This window comes from Montipora foliosa, chromosome 4 (genome assembly GCF_036669935.1).
Source record: "Montipora foliosa isolate CH-2021 chromosome 4, ASM3666993v2, whole genome shotgun sequence".
NCBI lineage: Eukaryota > Metazoa > Cnidaria > Anthozoa > Scleractinia > Acroporidae > Montipora > Montipora foliosa.
The window spans coordinates 2,533,660-2,543,659 of NC_090872.1; the positions used below are offsets into that span (position 1 = coordinate 2,533,660).

General features: G+C 41.9%; 7 non-coding genes across 7 annotated transcripts; 4 read left to right on the forward strand and 3 right to left on the reverse strand.

The window, feature by feature from the left end:
- The first annotated feature begins 260 nt into the window (after positions 1-260).
- On the forward strand, positions 261-333 carry Trnaa-cgc (transfer RNA alanine (anticodon CGC)). The gene has a single exon. It is a non-coding gene; the product is annotated as a tRNA-Ala (tRNA).
- A 438-nt stretch (positions 334-771) lies between these two features.
- Trnat-agu (transfer RNA threonine (anticodon AGU)) lies at positions 772-845 on the reverse strand. The gene has a single exon. It is a non-coding gene; the product is annotated as a tRNA-Thr (tRNA).
- Positions 846-2,106: 1,261 nt separating this feature from the next.
- On the forward strand, positions 2,107-2,180 carry Trnai-gau (transfer RNA isoleucine (anticodon GAU)). The gene has a single exon. It is a non-coding gene; the product is annotated as a tRNA-Ile (tRNA).
- Positions 2,181-3,278: 1,098 nt separating this feature from the next.
- Trnat-agu (transfer RNA threonine (anticodon AGU)) lies at positions 3,279-3,352 on the reverse strand. The gene has a single exon. It is a non-coding gene; the product is annotated as a tRNA-Thr (tRNA).
- A 1,523-nt stretch (positions 3,353-4,875) lies between these two features.
- On the forward strand, positions 4,876-4,948 carry Trnai-aau (transfer RNA isoleucine (anticodon AAU)). The gene has a single exon. It is a non-coding gene; the product is annotated as a tRNA-Ile (tRNA).
- Positions 4,949-6,057: 1,109 nt separating this feature from the next.
- Positions 6,058-6,131, reverse strand: Trnat-agu (transfer RNA threonine (anticodon AGU)). Its single transcript has one exon. It is a non-coding gene; the product is annotated as a tRNA-Thr (tRNA).
- Positions 6,132-6,332: 201 nt separating this feature from the next.
- Positions 6,333-6,404, forward strand: Trnai-aau (transfer RNA isoleucine (anticodon AAU)). The gene has a single exon. It is a non-coding gene; the product is annotated as a tRNA-Ile (tRNA).
- The last annotated feature ends 3,596 nt before the right edge of the window (positions 6,405-10,000 follow it).

The following is a 10,000-nucleotide window of genomic DNA, read 5'->3' on the forward strand; positions in this document are numbered from 1 at the left end:
TCCAGGAGCCTTGACGGCATTTGTTGAATCCCCGATCAATAATTGACATCTGATGAAACTTTGTCTTGCAATAATAGCCTGAGCAAGCACTAGAGATGTTCAGAAATCGGATGACTCTAAGTTTGGTACCGATGGTTGTAGACATTGTTGGTAACCACCATCTCGGATATGTCTTGCACTGAAAACAATTTGGAGCTGACCAATCTTCCCTGTCTTCGCTAAAAGGTTGTTGATGTGCCTTATAATTAAGCTATAGTAACGGGGGATTAGCTCAAATGGTAGAGCGCCCGCTTCGCATGCGGGAGGTACCGGGATCGATACCCGGATCCTCCACTCTTGCACCATTCTGAAGTCAACCGAAATACCTCAGAAGCAAAAAATCTATTACAGCAATCGGCAATAGGTCATTTTACAGTTGTTTGCTCAGTGACCTAGGCTATGAATGGCTGAGAGGCTGCCGCTAACCTTGTATTGATACAGACCTCACTGCTTTTATCACGTAAATTGTGTTATTGTAATTCCAATTGCTCTACATTAACATTAAGAGAGCACAAATGTTTGTATCAAAGCAGGTTCACCAGGAGCCTCGCTTCCATTCTTGGGCTAGGAAACGTGGCTACAACTGTAAAATGCTCTATTGAAGAACGAAGAACGATCAGTTTTTCAAAAACTCGTTAACTCTCAAGGAAGGAAATGACTCCAAAGAGATGGTGTTACTCAACTGCAAGAAAGTGCAGCCAGACCATGACAATATAAGATACACTGATCTCAAGGCACCGATGGGATTTGAACCCATGACCTCCTGTTTACTAGACAGGCGCTCTAACCAACTGAGCTACGGCGCCATGCTTAGATTGCGTATTTGAAAATGAAATCGATAACATTTATTTCGTTTGACAGAGAAGCTTCCTTTTTTGTACGTACGCATCTATGTTCCTTCCACATTGGCGCATGAAACTCGATCGCACGAAAACAAGAATTGGCCGGTTGGTGTCGTTTTTCTCCCCGCCATCTTTGAAGTTGAAATTCCTTCTGAACGCATCATATCATAGGTGACCTGGCCCATTAGGTCAGCTGGCAGAGCGTGGTGCTAATAACGCCAAGTCCTGAGTTCGAACCTCACATGGACCAAGGCTTCTTCCACCTTTTGTTCCGAGGGAGTGTGGTCTTCAAATTCTTTTTCTCTACCTGTTAGTCTTGTAGGGTAATTCTGCCTTGGGTGATGAAAAGTGCCGGTCTTAAGTTTAGGGGCGGGCCTTTCGTGCTTTAATTTATCGAAAACGTGTCGCTGGGATTTTGTCGGAGCTGTTACCTTCACGAAACTAAGATTGAGTCCTTGGAGAGAGTTGTCGTCGCCTGAAATTCTTGGCTGTGAGATCGGTAGAGGCCCAACATTTTGCAAGCTAGAACTTTTCACAAGATGAATGTTTGAGTTCATCAAAACAAAAGGTGAGTGTGTATTTCCCTCAGCTTCGATGGTATGAGTTGAATTCCCGATCAATCGATATATTGATAAAACCTCGACTTGCAATGATGGCATGAATAACCACCAGAGATGTTCAGAAAGCGGCCGACTCTAAGTTTGGCACAGGTGGTTACAGGGTTTGTTCTTTTGCACCATCTTAGATCTGTCTTGCATTAAAAACAATTTGAAGCTGACCAATCTTCCCTCTTTTCCTTAAAAGGTTCTTGGTCAGTGCATTTTAAGTTGATTATAGTAACGGGGGATTAGCTCAAATGGTAGAGCGCCCGCTTTGCATGCGGGAAGTACCGGGATCGATACCCGGATTCTCCACTTTTGTTAACCGAAATTGAGTTTTATCAACGGTGTTGATAATGTAAACTGGCCACCGTACAGAGATTCTAAAAGCTAATAGAATCTCTGTACGGTGGCCAATTTACATTATCAACTCCGTTGATAAAACCAAATTTTTGTGTACTGCTTCCCCACCGACGCAGCATCACAGTTTCTTTAGAAACTACCCCTTTCATTCTTTTGTTAACAGAGATGCCTCAAAAGACTAAATTTTATTACAACAATCGTCACTTAAGCACCAAATCGGATAAGACCGGTTGTTCAAAAAACGCTATGAGTTTCGAGTAACCTGGTCCATAGCTCAGTCGGAAGAGCGTCGTGCTGATAACGGCGAGGTCGTGAGTTCGAACCTCACATGGACCAAGTCTTTCTCTATCTTTTGTTCCGAGGGAGTTTGGTCTTGAAATTTTCTTTCTAGAGTTGTTGGTTTGGTGGAATGATTCTCGCTTAAGAGGTGAAAAGTACCGGTCTTAAGTCCAGTGGCGAACCTTTCGTGCTTTACTTTATCTAAAACGTGTCGCTGGGATTTTGTCGGAGCTGTAACCCTCATCAAACTAACATTGAGTACTTAGAGAAAGGTGTCGTCACCGTGAATTCCTGGCTGTGAGATCGGTAGAGGCCCAACATTGTGCAAGCTAGAGTTTACCACAAGACTTTTTCAGTTTATCAACACGAAAGGGAAGTGTGATTTTCCAGGAGCCTTGACGGCATTTGTTGAATCCCCGATCAATAATTGACATCTGATGAAACTTTGTCTTGCAATAATAGCCTGAGCAAGCACTAGAGATGTTCAAAAATCGGATGACTCTAAGTTTGGTACCGATGGTTGTAGACATTGTTGGTAACCACCATCTTGGATATGTCTTGCACTGAAAACAATTTGGAGCTGACCAATCTTTCCTGTCTTCGCTAAAAGGTTGTTGGTGTGCCTTATAATTAAGCTGTAGTAACGGGGGATGAGCTCAAATGGTAGAGCGCCCGCTTCGCATGCGGGAGGTACCGGGATCGATACCCGGATCCTCCACTCTTGCACCATTCTGAAGTCAACCGAAATACCTCAGAAGCAAAAAATCTATTACAGCAATCGGCAATAGGTCATTTTACAGTTGTTTGCTCAGTGACCTAGGCTATGAATGGCTGCGAGGCTGCCGCTAACCTTGTATTGATACAGACCTCACTGCTTATATCACGTAAATTGTGTTATTGTAATTCCAATTGCTCTACATTAACATTAAGAGAGCACAAATGTTTGTATCCAAGCAGGTTTACCGGTAGCCTCGCTTCCATTCTTGGGCTAGGAAACGTGGCTACAACTGTAAAATGCTCTATTGAAGAACGAAGAACGATCAGTTTTTCAAAAACTCGTTAACTCTCAAGGAAAGAAATCACTCCAAAGAGATGGTGTTACTCAACTGGAAGAGAGTGCAACCAATCCATGACAATATAAGATACACTGACCTCAAGGCACCGATGGGATTTGAACCCATGACCTCCTGTTTACTAGACAGGCGCTCTAACCAACTGAGCTACGGCGCCATGCTTAGATTGCGCGTTTGAAAATAAAATCGATAACATTTATTTCGTTTGACACAGAAGCTTTTTTTGTACGTACGCATCTATGTTCCCTCCACATTGGTGCATGAAAGTCGAACGCACGAAGACAAGAATTGGCCGGTTGGTGTCGTTTTTCTCCCCGCCATCTTGGAAGTTGAAATTCCTTCTAATTTACAGCAGAAAACGCATCATGCCCTATTTGACCTTGCCCGTTAGGTCAGTCGGCAGAGCGTGGTAATGATAACACCAAGTCGTGAGTTCGAGCCTCACATGGACCAAGGCTTCTTCCATCTTTTGTTCCGAGAGAGTGTGGTCTTCAAATTTTTTTTCTCTACCTGTTAGTCTTGTAGGGTAATTCTGCTTTAGGTAATAAAAAGTGCCGGTCTTAAGTTCAGGGGAAGCCCTTTCGTGCTTTAATTTATCGAAAACGTGTCGCTGGGATTTTGTCGGAGCTGTTACTTTCACGAAACTAAGATTGAGTCCTTGGAGAGAGTTGTCGTCGCCTGGAATCCTTGGCTGTGAGATCGGTAGAGGCCCAACATTTTGCAAGCTAGAACTTTTCACAAGATGAATGTTTGAGTTCATCAACACAAAAGGTGAGTGTGTATTTCCCTCAGCCTTGATGGCATTTGTTGAATTCCCGATCAATCGATATATTGATAAAACCTTGACTTGCAATGATGGCATGAATAACCACCAGAGATGTTCAGAAAGCGGACGACTCTAAGTTTGGCACAGGTGGTTACAGGGTTTGTTCTTTTGCACCATCTTAGATCTGTCTTGCATTAAAAACAATTTGAAGATGACCAATCTTCCCTCTTTTCGTTAAGGGTTCAACACGAAAGGTAAGTGTGATTTTCCAGGAGCCTTGACGACATTTGTTGAATCCCCGATCAATAATTGACATCTGATGAAACTTTGACTTGCAATAATAGCCTGAGCAAGCAATAGAGATGTTCAGAAATCGGATGACTCTAAGTTTGGTACCGATGATTGTAGAGTTTGTTGGTTAGCACCATCTTGGATATGTCTTGCATTAAAAACAATTTGGAGCTGACCAATCTTCCCTCTTTTCCTTAGAAGGTTCTTGGTCAGTGCATTTTAAGTTGATCATAGTAACGGGGGATTAGCTCAAATGGTAGAGCACCCGCTTTGCATGCGGGAAGTACCGGGATCGATACCCGGATTCTCCACTTTTGTTAACCGAAATTGAGTTTTATCAACGGTGTTGATAATGTAAACTGGCCACCGTACAGAGATTCTAAAAGCTAATAGAATCTCTGTACGGTGGCCAATTTACATTATCAACTCCGTTGATAAAACCAAATTTTTGTATACTGCTTCCCCACCGACGCAGCATCACAGTTTCTTTAGAAACTACCCCTTTCATTCTTTTGTTAACCGAGATGCCTCAAAAGACTAAATTCTATTACAACAATCGTCACTTAAGCACGAAATCGTATAAGACCGCTTGTTCAAAAAACGCTATGAGTACCGAGTAACCTGGTCCGTTAGCTCAGTCGGCAGAGCGTGGTGCTAATAACGCCAAGGTCGTGAGTTCGAACCTCACATGGACCAAGTCTTTCTCTATCTTTTGTTCCGAGGGAGTTTGGTCTTGAAATTTTCTTTCTGGACTTGTTGGTTTGGTGGAATGATTCTCGCTTAAGAGGTGAAAAGTACTGGTCTTAAGTCCAGTGGCGGCCCTTTCGTGCTTTACTTTATCGAAAACGTGTCACTGGGGTTTTGTCGGAGTTGTAGCCCTCATCTAACTAACATTGAGTACTTAGAGAAAGGTGTCGTCACCATGACTTCTTGGCTGTGAGATCGGTAGAGGCCCAAGATTGTGCAAGCTAGAGTTTTCCAGAAGACTTTTTTAGCTTATCAACACGAAAGGTAAGTGTGTTTTTCCAGGAGCCTTGATGGCATTTGTTGAATCCCCGATCAATAATTGACATCTGATGAAACTTTGTCTTGCAATCATAGCCTGAGCAAGCACTAGAGATGTTTAGAAATCGGATGACTCTAAGTTTGGTACCGATGGTTGTAGAGTTTGTTGGTTAGCACCATCTTGGATGTGTCTCGCATTGAAAACAATTTGGAGCTGACCAATCTTCCCTGTCTTCGTTAAAAGGTTGTTGGTGTGCCTTATAAATGGGCTATAGTAACGGGGGATGAGCTCAAATGGTAGAGCGCCCGCTTCGCATGCGGGAGGTACCGGGATCGATACCCGGATCCTCCACTCTTGCACCATTCTGAAGTCAACCGAAATACCTCAGAAGCAAAAAATCTATTACAGCAATCGGCAATAGGTCATTTTACAGTTGTTTGCTCAGTGACCTAGCCTATGAATGGCTGCGAGGCTGCCGCTGACCTTGTATTGATACAGACCTCACTGCTTTTATCATGTAAATTGTGTTACTGTAATTCCAATTAGTCTACATAAACATTAGAAAAACACAAAGGTTTGTATCAAAACAGGTTCACCGGGAGCCTCGCTTCCTTTCTTGGGCTAGGAAACTTGGCTACAACTGTAAAATGATGTATGTAACTCTATTGAAGAACGAAGAACGATCAGTTTTTCAAAAACTCGTTAACTCTCAAGGAAGGAAATGACTCCAAAGAGATGGTGTTACTCAACTGCAAGAAAGTGCAGCCAGACCATGACAATATAAGATACGCTGATCTGAAGGCACCGATGGGATTTAAACCCATGACCTCCTGTTTACTAGACAGGCGCTCTAACCAACTGAGCTACGGCGCCATGCTTAGATTGCGTGTTTGAAAATGAAATCGAAAACATTTATTTCGTTTGACAGAGAAGCTTCCTTTTTTGTACGTACGCATCTATGTTCCCTGCACATTGCCGCATGAAACTCGATCGCACGAAAACAAGGATTGGTTTTTCCCCCCGCCATCTTGGAAGTTGCAATTCCTTCTGAACGCATCATATCATAGGTGACCTGGCCCATTAGGTCAGCCGGCAGAGCGTGGTGCTAATAACGCCAAGTCGTGAGTTCGAACCTCACATGGACCAAGGCTTCTTCCATCTTTTGTTCCGAGAGAGTGTGGTCTTCAAATTTTTTTTCTCTACCTGTTAGTTTTGTAGGGTAATTCTGCCTTAGGTGATGAAAAGTGCCGGTCTTAAGTTCAGGGGCGGGCCTTTCGTGCTTTAATTTATCGAAAACGTGTCGCTGGGATTTTGTCGGAACTGTTACCTTCACGAAACTAAGATTGAGTCCTTGGAGAGAGTTGTCGTCGCCTGGAATTCTTGGCTGTGAGATCGGTAGAGGCCCAACATTTTGCAAGCTAGAACTTTTCACAAGATGAATGTTTGAGTTCATCAACACAAAAGGTGAGTGTGTATTTCCCTCAGCCTTGATGGCATGAGTTGAATTCCCGATCAATCGATATATTTGTTATCTAATCACTCTGCAGTGAAACGAAAACAAAATAATTTATAACTTAGTATAAGGAAGAAAACACCAGTCATAGGAGGGGGCATCTCGTTTATTGATCAGACATAAATTGCCCTAAGATAGTAATAAACACTGAAAATAACTAAAAACAAAATTTCCGAAATGAACTGATCAAAAGCGGAGATGCCGTCGAAGTGACAACTCCTAACGGACAAACTCCTTAAATATTAACTACTTAGCATAAATATGTAACCTGCATGCCAACGAAATCTACATACCAGCACAAAACTATCTTACAATAACAACGTGAAAAATTATATTTGTTATCTAATCACTCTGCAGTGAAACGAAAACAAAATAATTTATAACTTAGTATAAGGAAGAAAACACCAGTCATAGGAGGGGGCATCTCGTTTATTGATCAGACATAAATTGCCCCATTTCGAAGATAAAGCACAATTTAAAGAGAACTATAGACCTAAGGAACGAGAAACTTAAAGAAGAGAATTGATGTTATCTTTAACATAGCCATCCTTGGCACGATCCGATTTCCAACGACCATGTCGTTTAAACAAACGATCGCTGATGCCAGCGTTTGCAGCGGCGGAGGCGCCACCTGACCTTAAGCTATGTAAACCATAACTAGACTTAGGAAAACCTAGTTCAACTAAAGAATTAAGCAAAAGCTCCCTAGCCCTAGAATAGGATATAGGTCGTGAACCCAGAGAATAACTAAGAGTGGACTTATGATAAACAAGATTGCGAAATACAAAGTCACTAGAATTACAATTCAAACAAGCAAGATGAAAATAACGAGAAAGTATCGTATAAGGACAAGTGACAGTACCCGTCCTGGCCAAAAGAACTGAAGAACCATCCCTATATACGTCAGTCTTACTACTGGCAATAGTAATCTTAACATACTCCGAATTTTGGAAATTTACATCACAACAGCGCAACTTAGCTAGCTCGTCAAAGCGTAAAAATGCACAATAAGCAGTGACAAATAAAGCTGCAATTCGGAGACTAGACAGGTTAGCAGATGGCGAGGCATACTTTAAACAAATTGACGAAATCATCTCAGGAGTAATTGGCTCCTTTTTAACTACTGGTTTAGCTGAAATCCGAATACCAGCCTCGAGAATGTTCTTCACCAGAGGATCTTGACAAGGATCGGGAAAACCATAGAGCTTATTAGCCCACGAAATACCACAAGATGCAGACTGAAGCACGGAAGAGCTTGTATCACCTCGAATAAGATGCTCTAGGTAAAGAGCGACGTCTAACGGCCTTGTAGGCAAAGCCGTGATCTCGGGGAAGCAAGATGCCCAGACTCTGAATTTCTGAAAATACCTGGAATACTGATCAATGGTGCGTGGAGCCTTGGACTGCAATGCACGAGCCGGAAGAGAACTGGCAAGTCTTCGGAGTTCAGGATTCTGTAGGGTGGCACTAATCTGCGCAAAAGCAATATCACCTTGTGCAGGAAAAAACAAAAATAGAACAAGAATTTTTTAGTCTAACAAGGGCTACTACCCGCGGCGTCCAGAGTAAATCAAATGTGCAAAAACCCAGTGGCAAAACAAATAAACACACAAAGCCAAGTGGCAAACACTTAAATTCCAATAACTGATAAAACAAAAAATACAATCTAATTGCTTAGATTTAATTAGCCCCATTAATACGTCCAGAGTAAAATAAGTGTGCAAATGCCCAGTGGCAAAACAAATAAACACACAAAGCCAAATGGCAAACACTTAAATTCCAATAGCTGATAAAACAAAAAATACAATCTAATTGCTTAGATTTATTTAGCCCCATTAATACATCCAGAGTAAATCAAGTGTGCAAAAAGCCCAGTGGCGAAACAAATAAACACACAAAGCCAAGTGGCAGACAGTTTAATTCCAACAGATGAAAATCACAAAAAAAAAAAAAATAATTGCTTAGATTTAATTGGCGCCATTAATACGCAAGAAAAGGACAGACGAACTAAAATTATCAGAACCAAAAATACAATTCTTATTAACGCCGTGAACAAAAACTCGCTTCCCTTCAGCAACGTAAAGGAAGTCAACAATATAACTACAGAAAGAACGATCTTCATTAATGATGGATGGCCAAAAAATGGCAGACGGCCAATAAGGGACAACAAGGGCGCCTACGCACTTACATAATTTGACATGCTCAATAACTTGAGTGACAAGGCAAACAGGAGGGACCAACCAACAGTTCTCACCTTGCCAGCTATGACTAAGAGCATCTACACCCAAAGTGTTGGGACTGTAAAAGCACGAATAGAACCTAGGCAACTTAGTATTTGCATAACTAGCAAAACAATCTACAGTGAAAGGACCCCATCGAGAATCTATTGCACGAAAATAATCGTTGGAAACACACCAGTCGTCAAAATCAACGATCTTACTGTAATAATCAGCTTTCTGATTAAGCGTACGAGGAATCCATTCCACTGACAACCTAATACCATGAGCAGAAGACAAACAGAAAATATCCTTAGCAATAGTATTTAAATGTGGCTTATTGCTCCCGGAATCTGTAATGAATGCTACAGCTTTATTATCAGTATAAAGCTTAACAGAGGAATTATGCAAAATGGGAGCAAAACTTCTCAACGCAAAACTAACAGACTTCAATTCCCTCCAAGTGGAGCTTTGCTTCATTTCAAGATCATCAAAATTCTTGTGGGCAACAAGAAACCCGTCGACCTCAACATAAATGTAAGAAGCGCAAGCAACGTCACTAGCGTCGGAATAGACAATGTGATGAGGAACATTAACTGGATAGACAAAAGGTCTAGAATTAAGTGCCCGAGCATTGGCACACCAATAATTTAACTCAGAAATAGCTTCATCAGTAAGAAAACCCCGGCATTCCAAGATGCTCTATCTACAATAACAGAATGCAATGCTTTCGTCATAATCTTGCAAATATGGCCAAAAACAAGCATACAGGAAATGATACGCCCGGTAACCTGAGCCAGCATCCTGGCAGTTACTACACGAGAACTAGAAACCTCCCCTATGGACGCAAGCAGAACTGATATCTTATCTTCAGGAATAGACAACAAGCCCCGAGCAAAATCCCAGTGAAAACCAAGCCAGCGAAGCAACTGACTAGGGATCCACATACACTTATCCTTATTTGGGACGAACCCCGAGCTAATTAAATCAGAATGCACCAACAAAGATTGTCG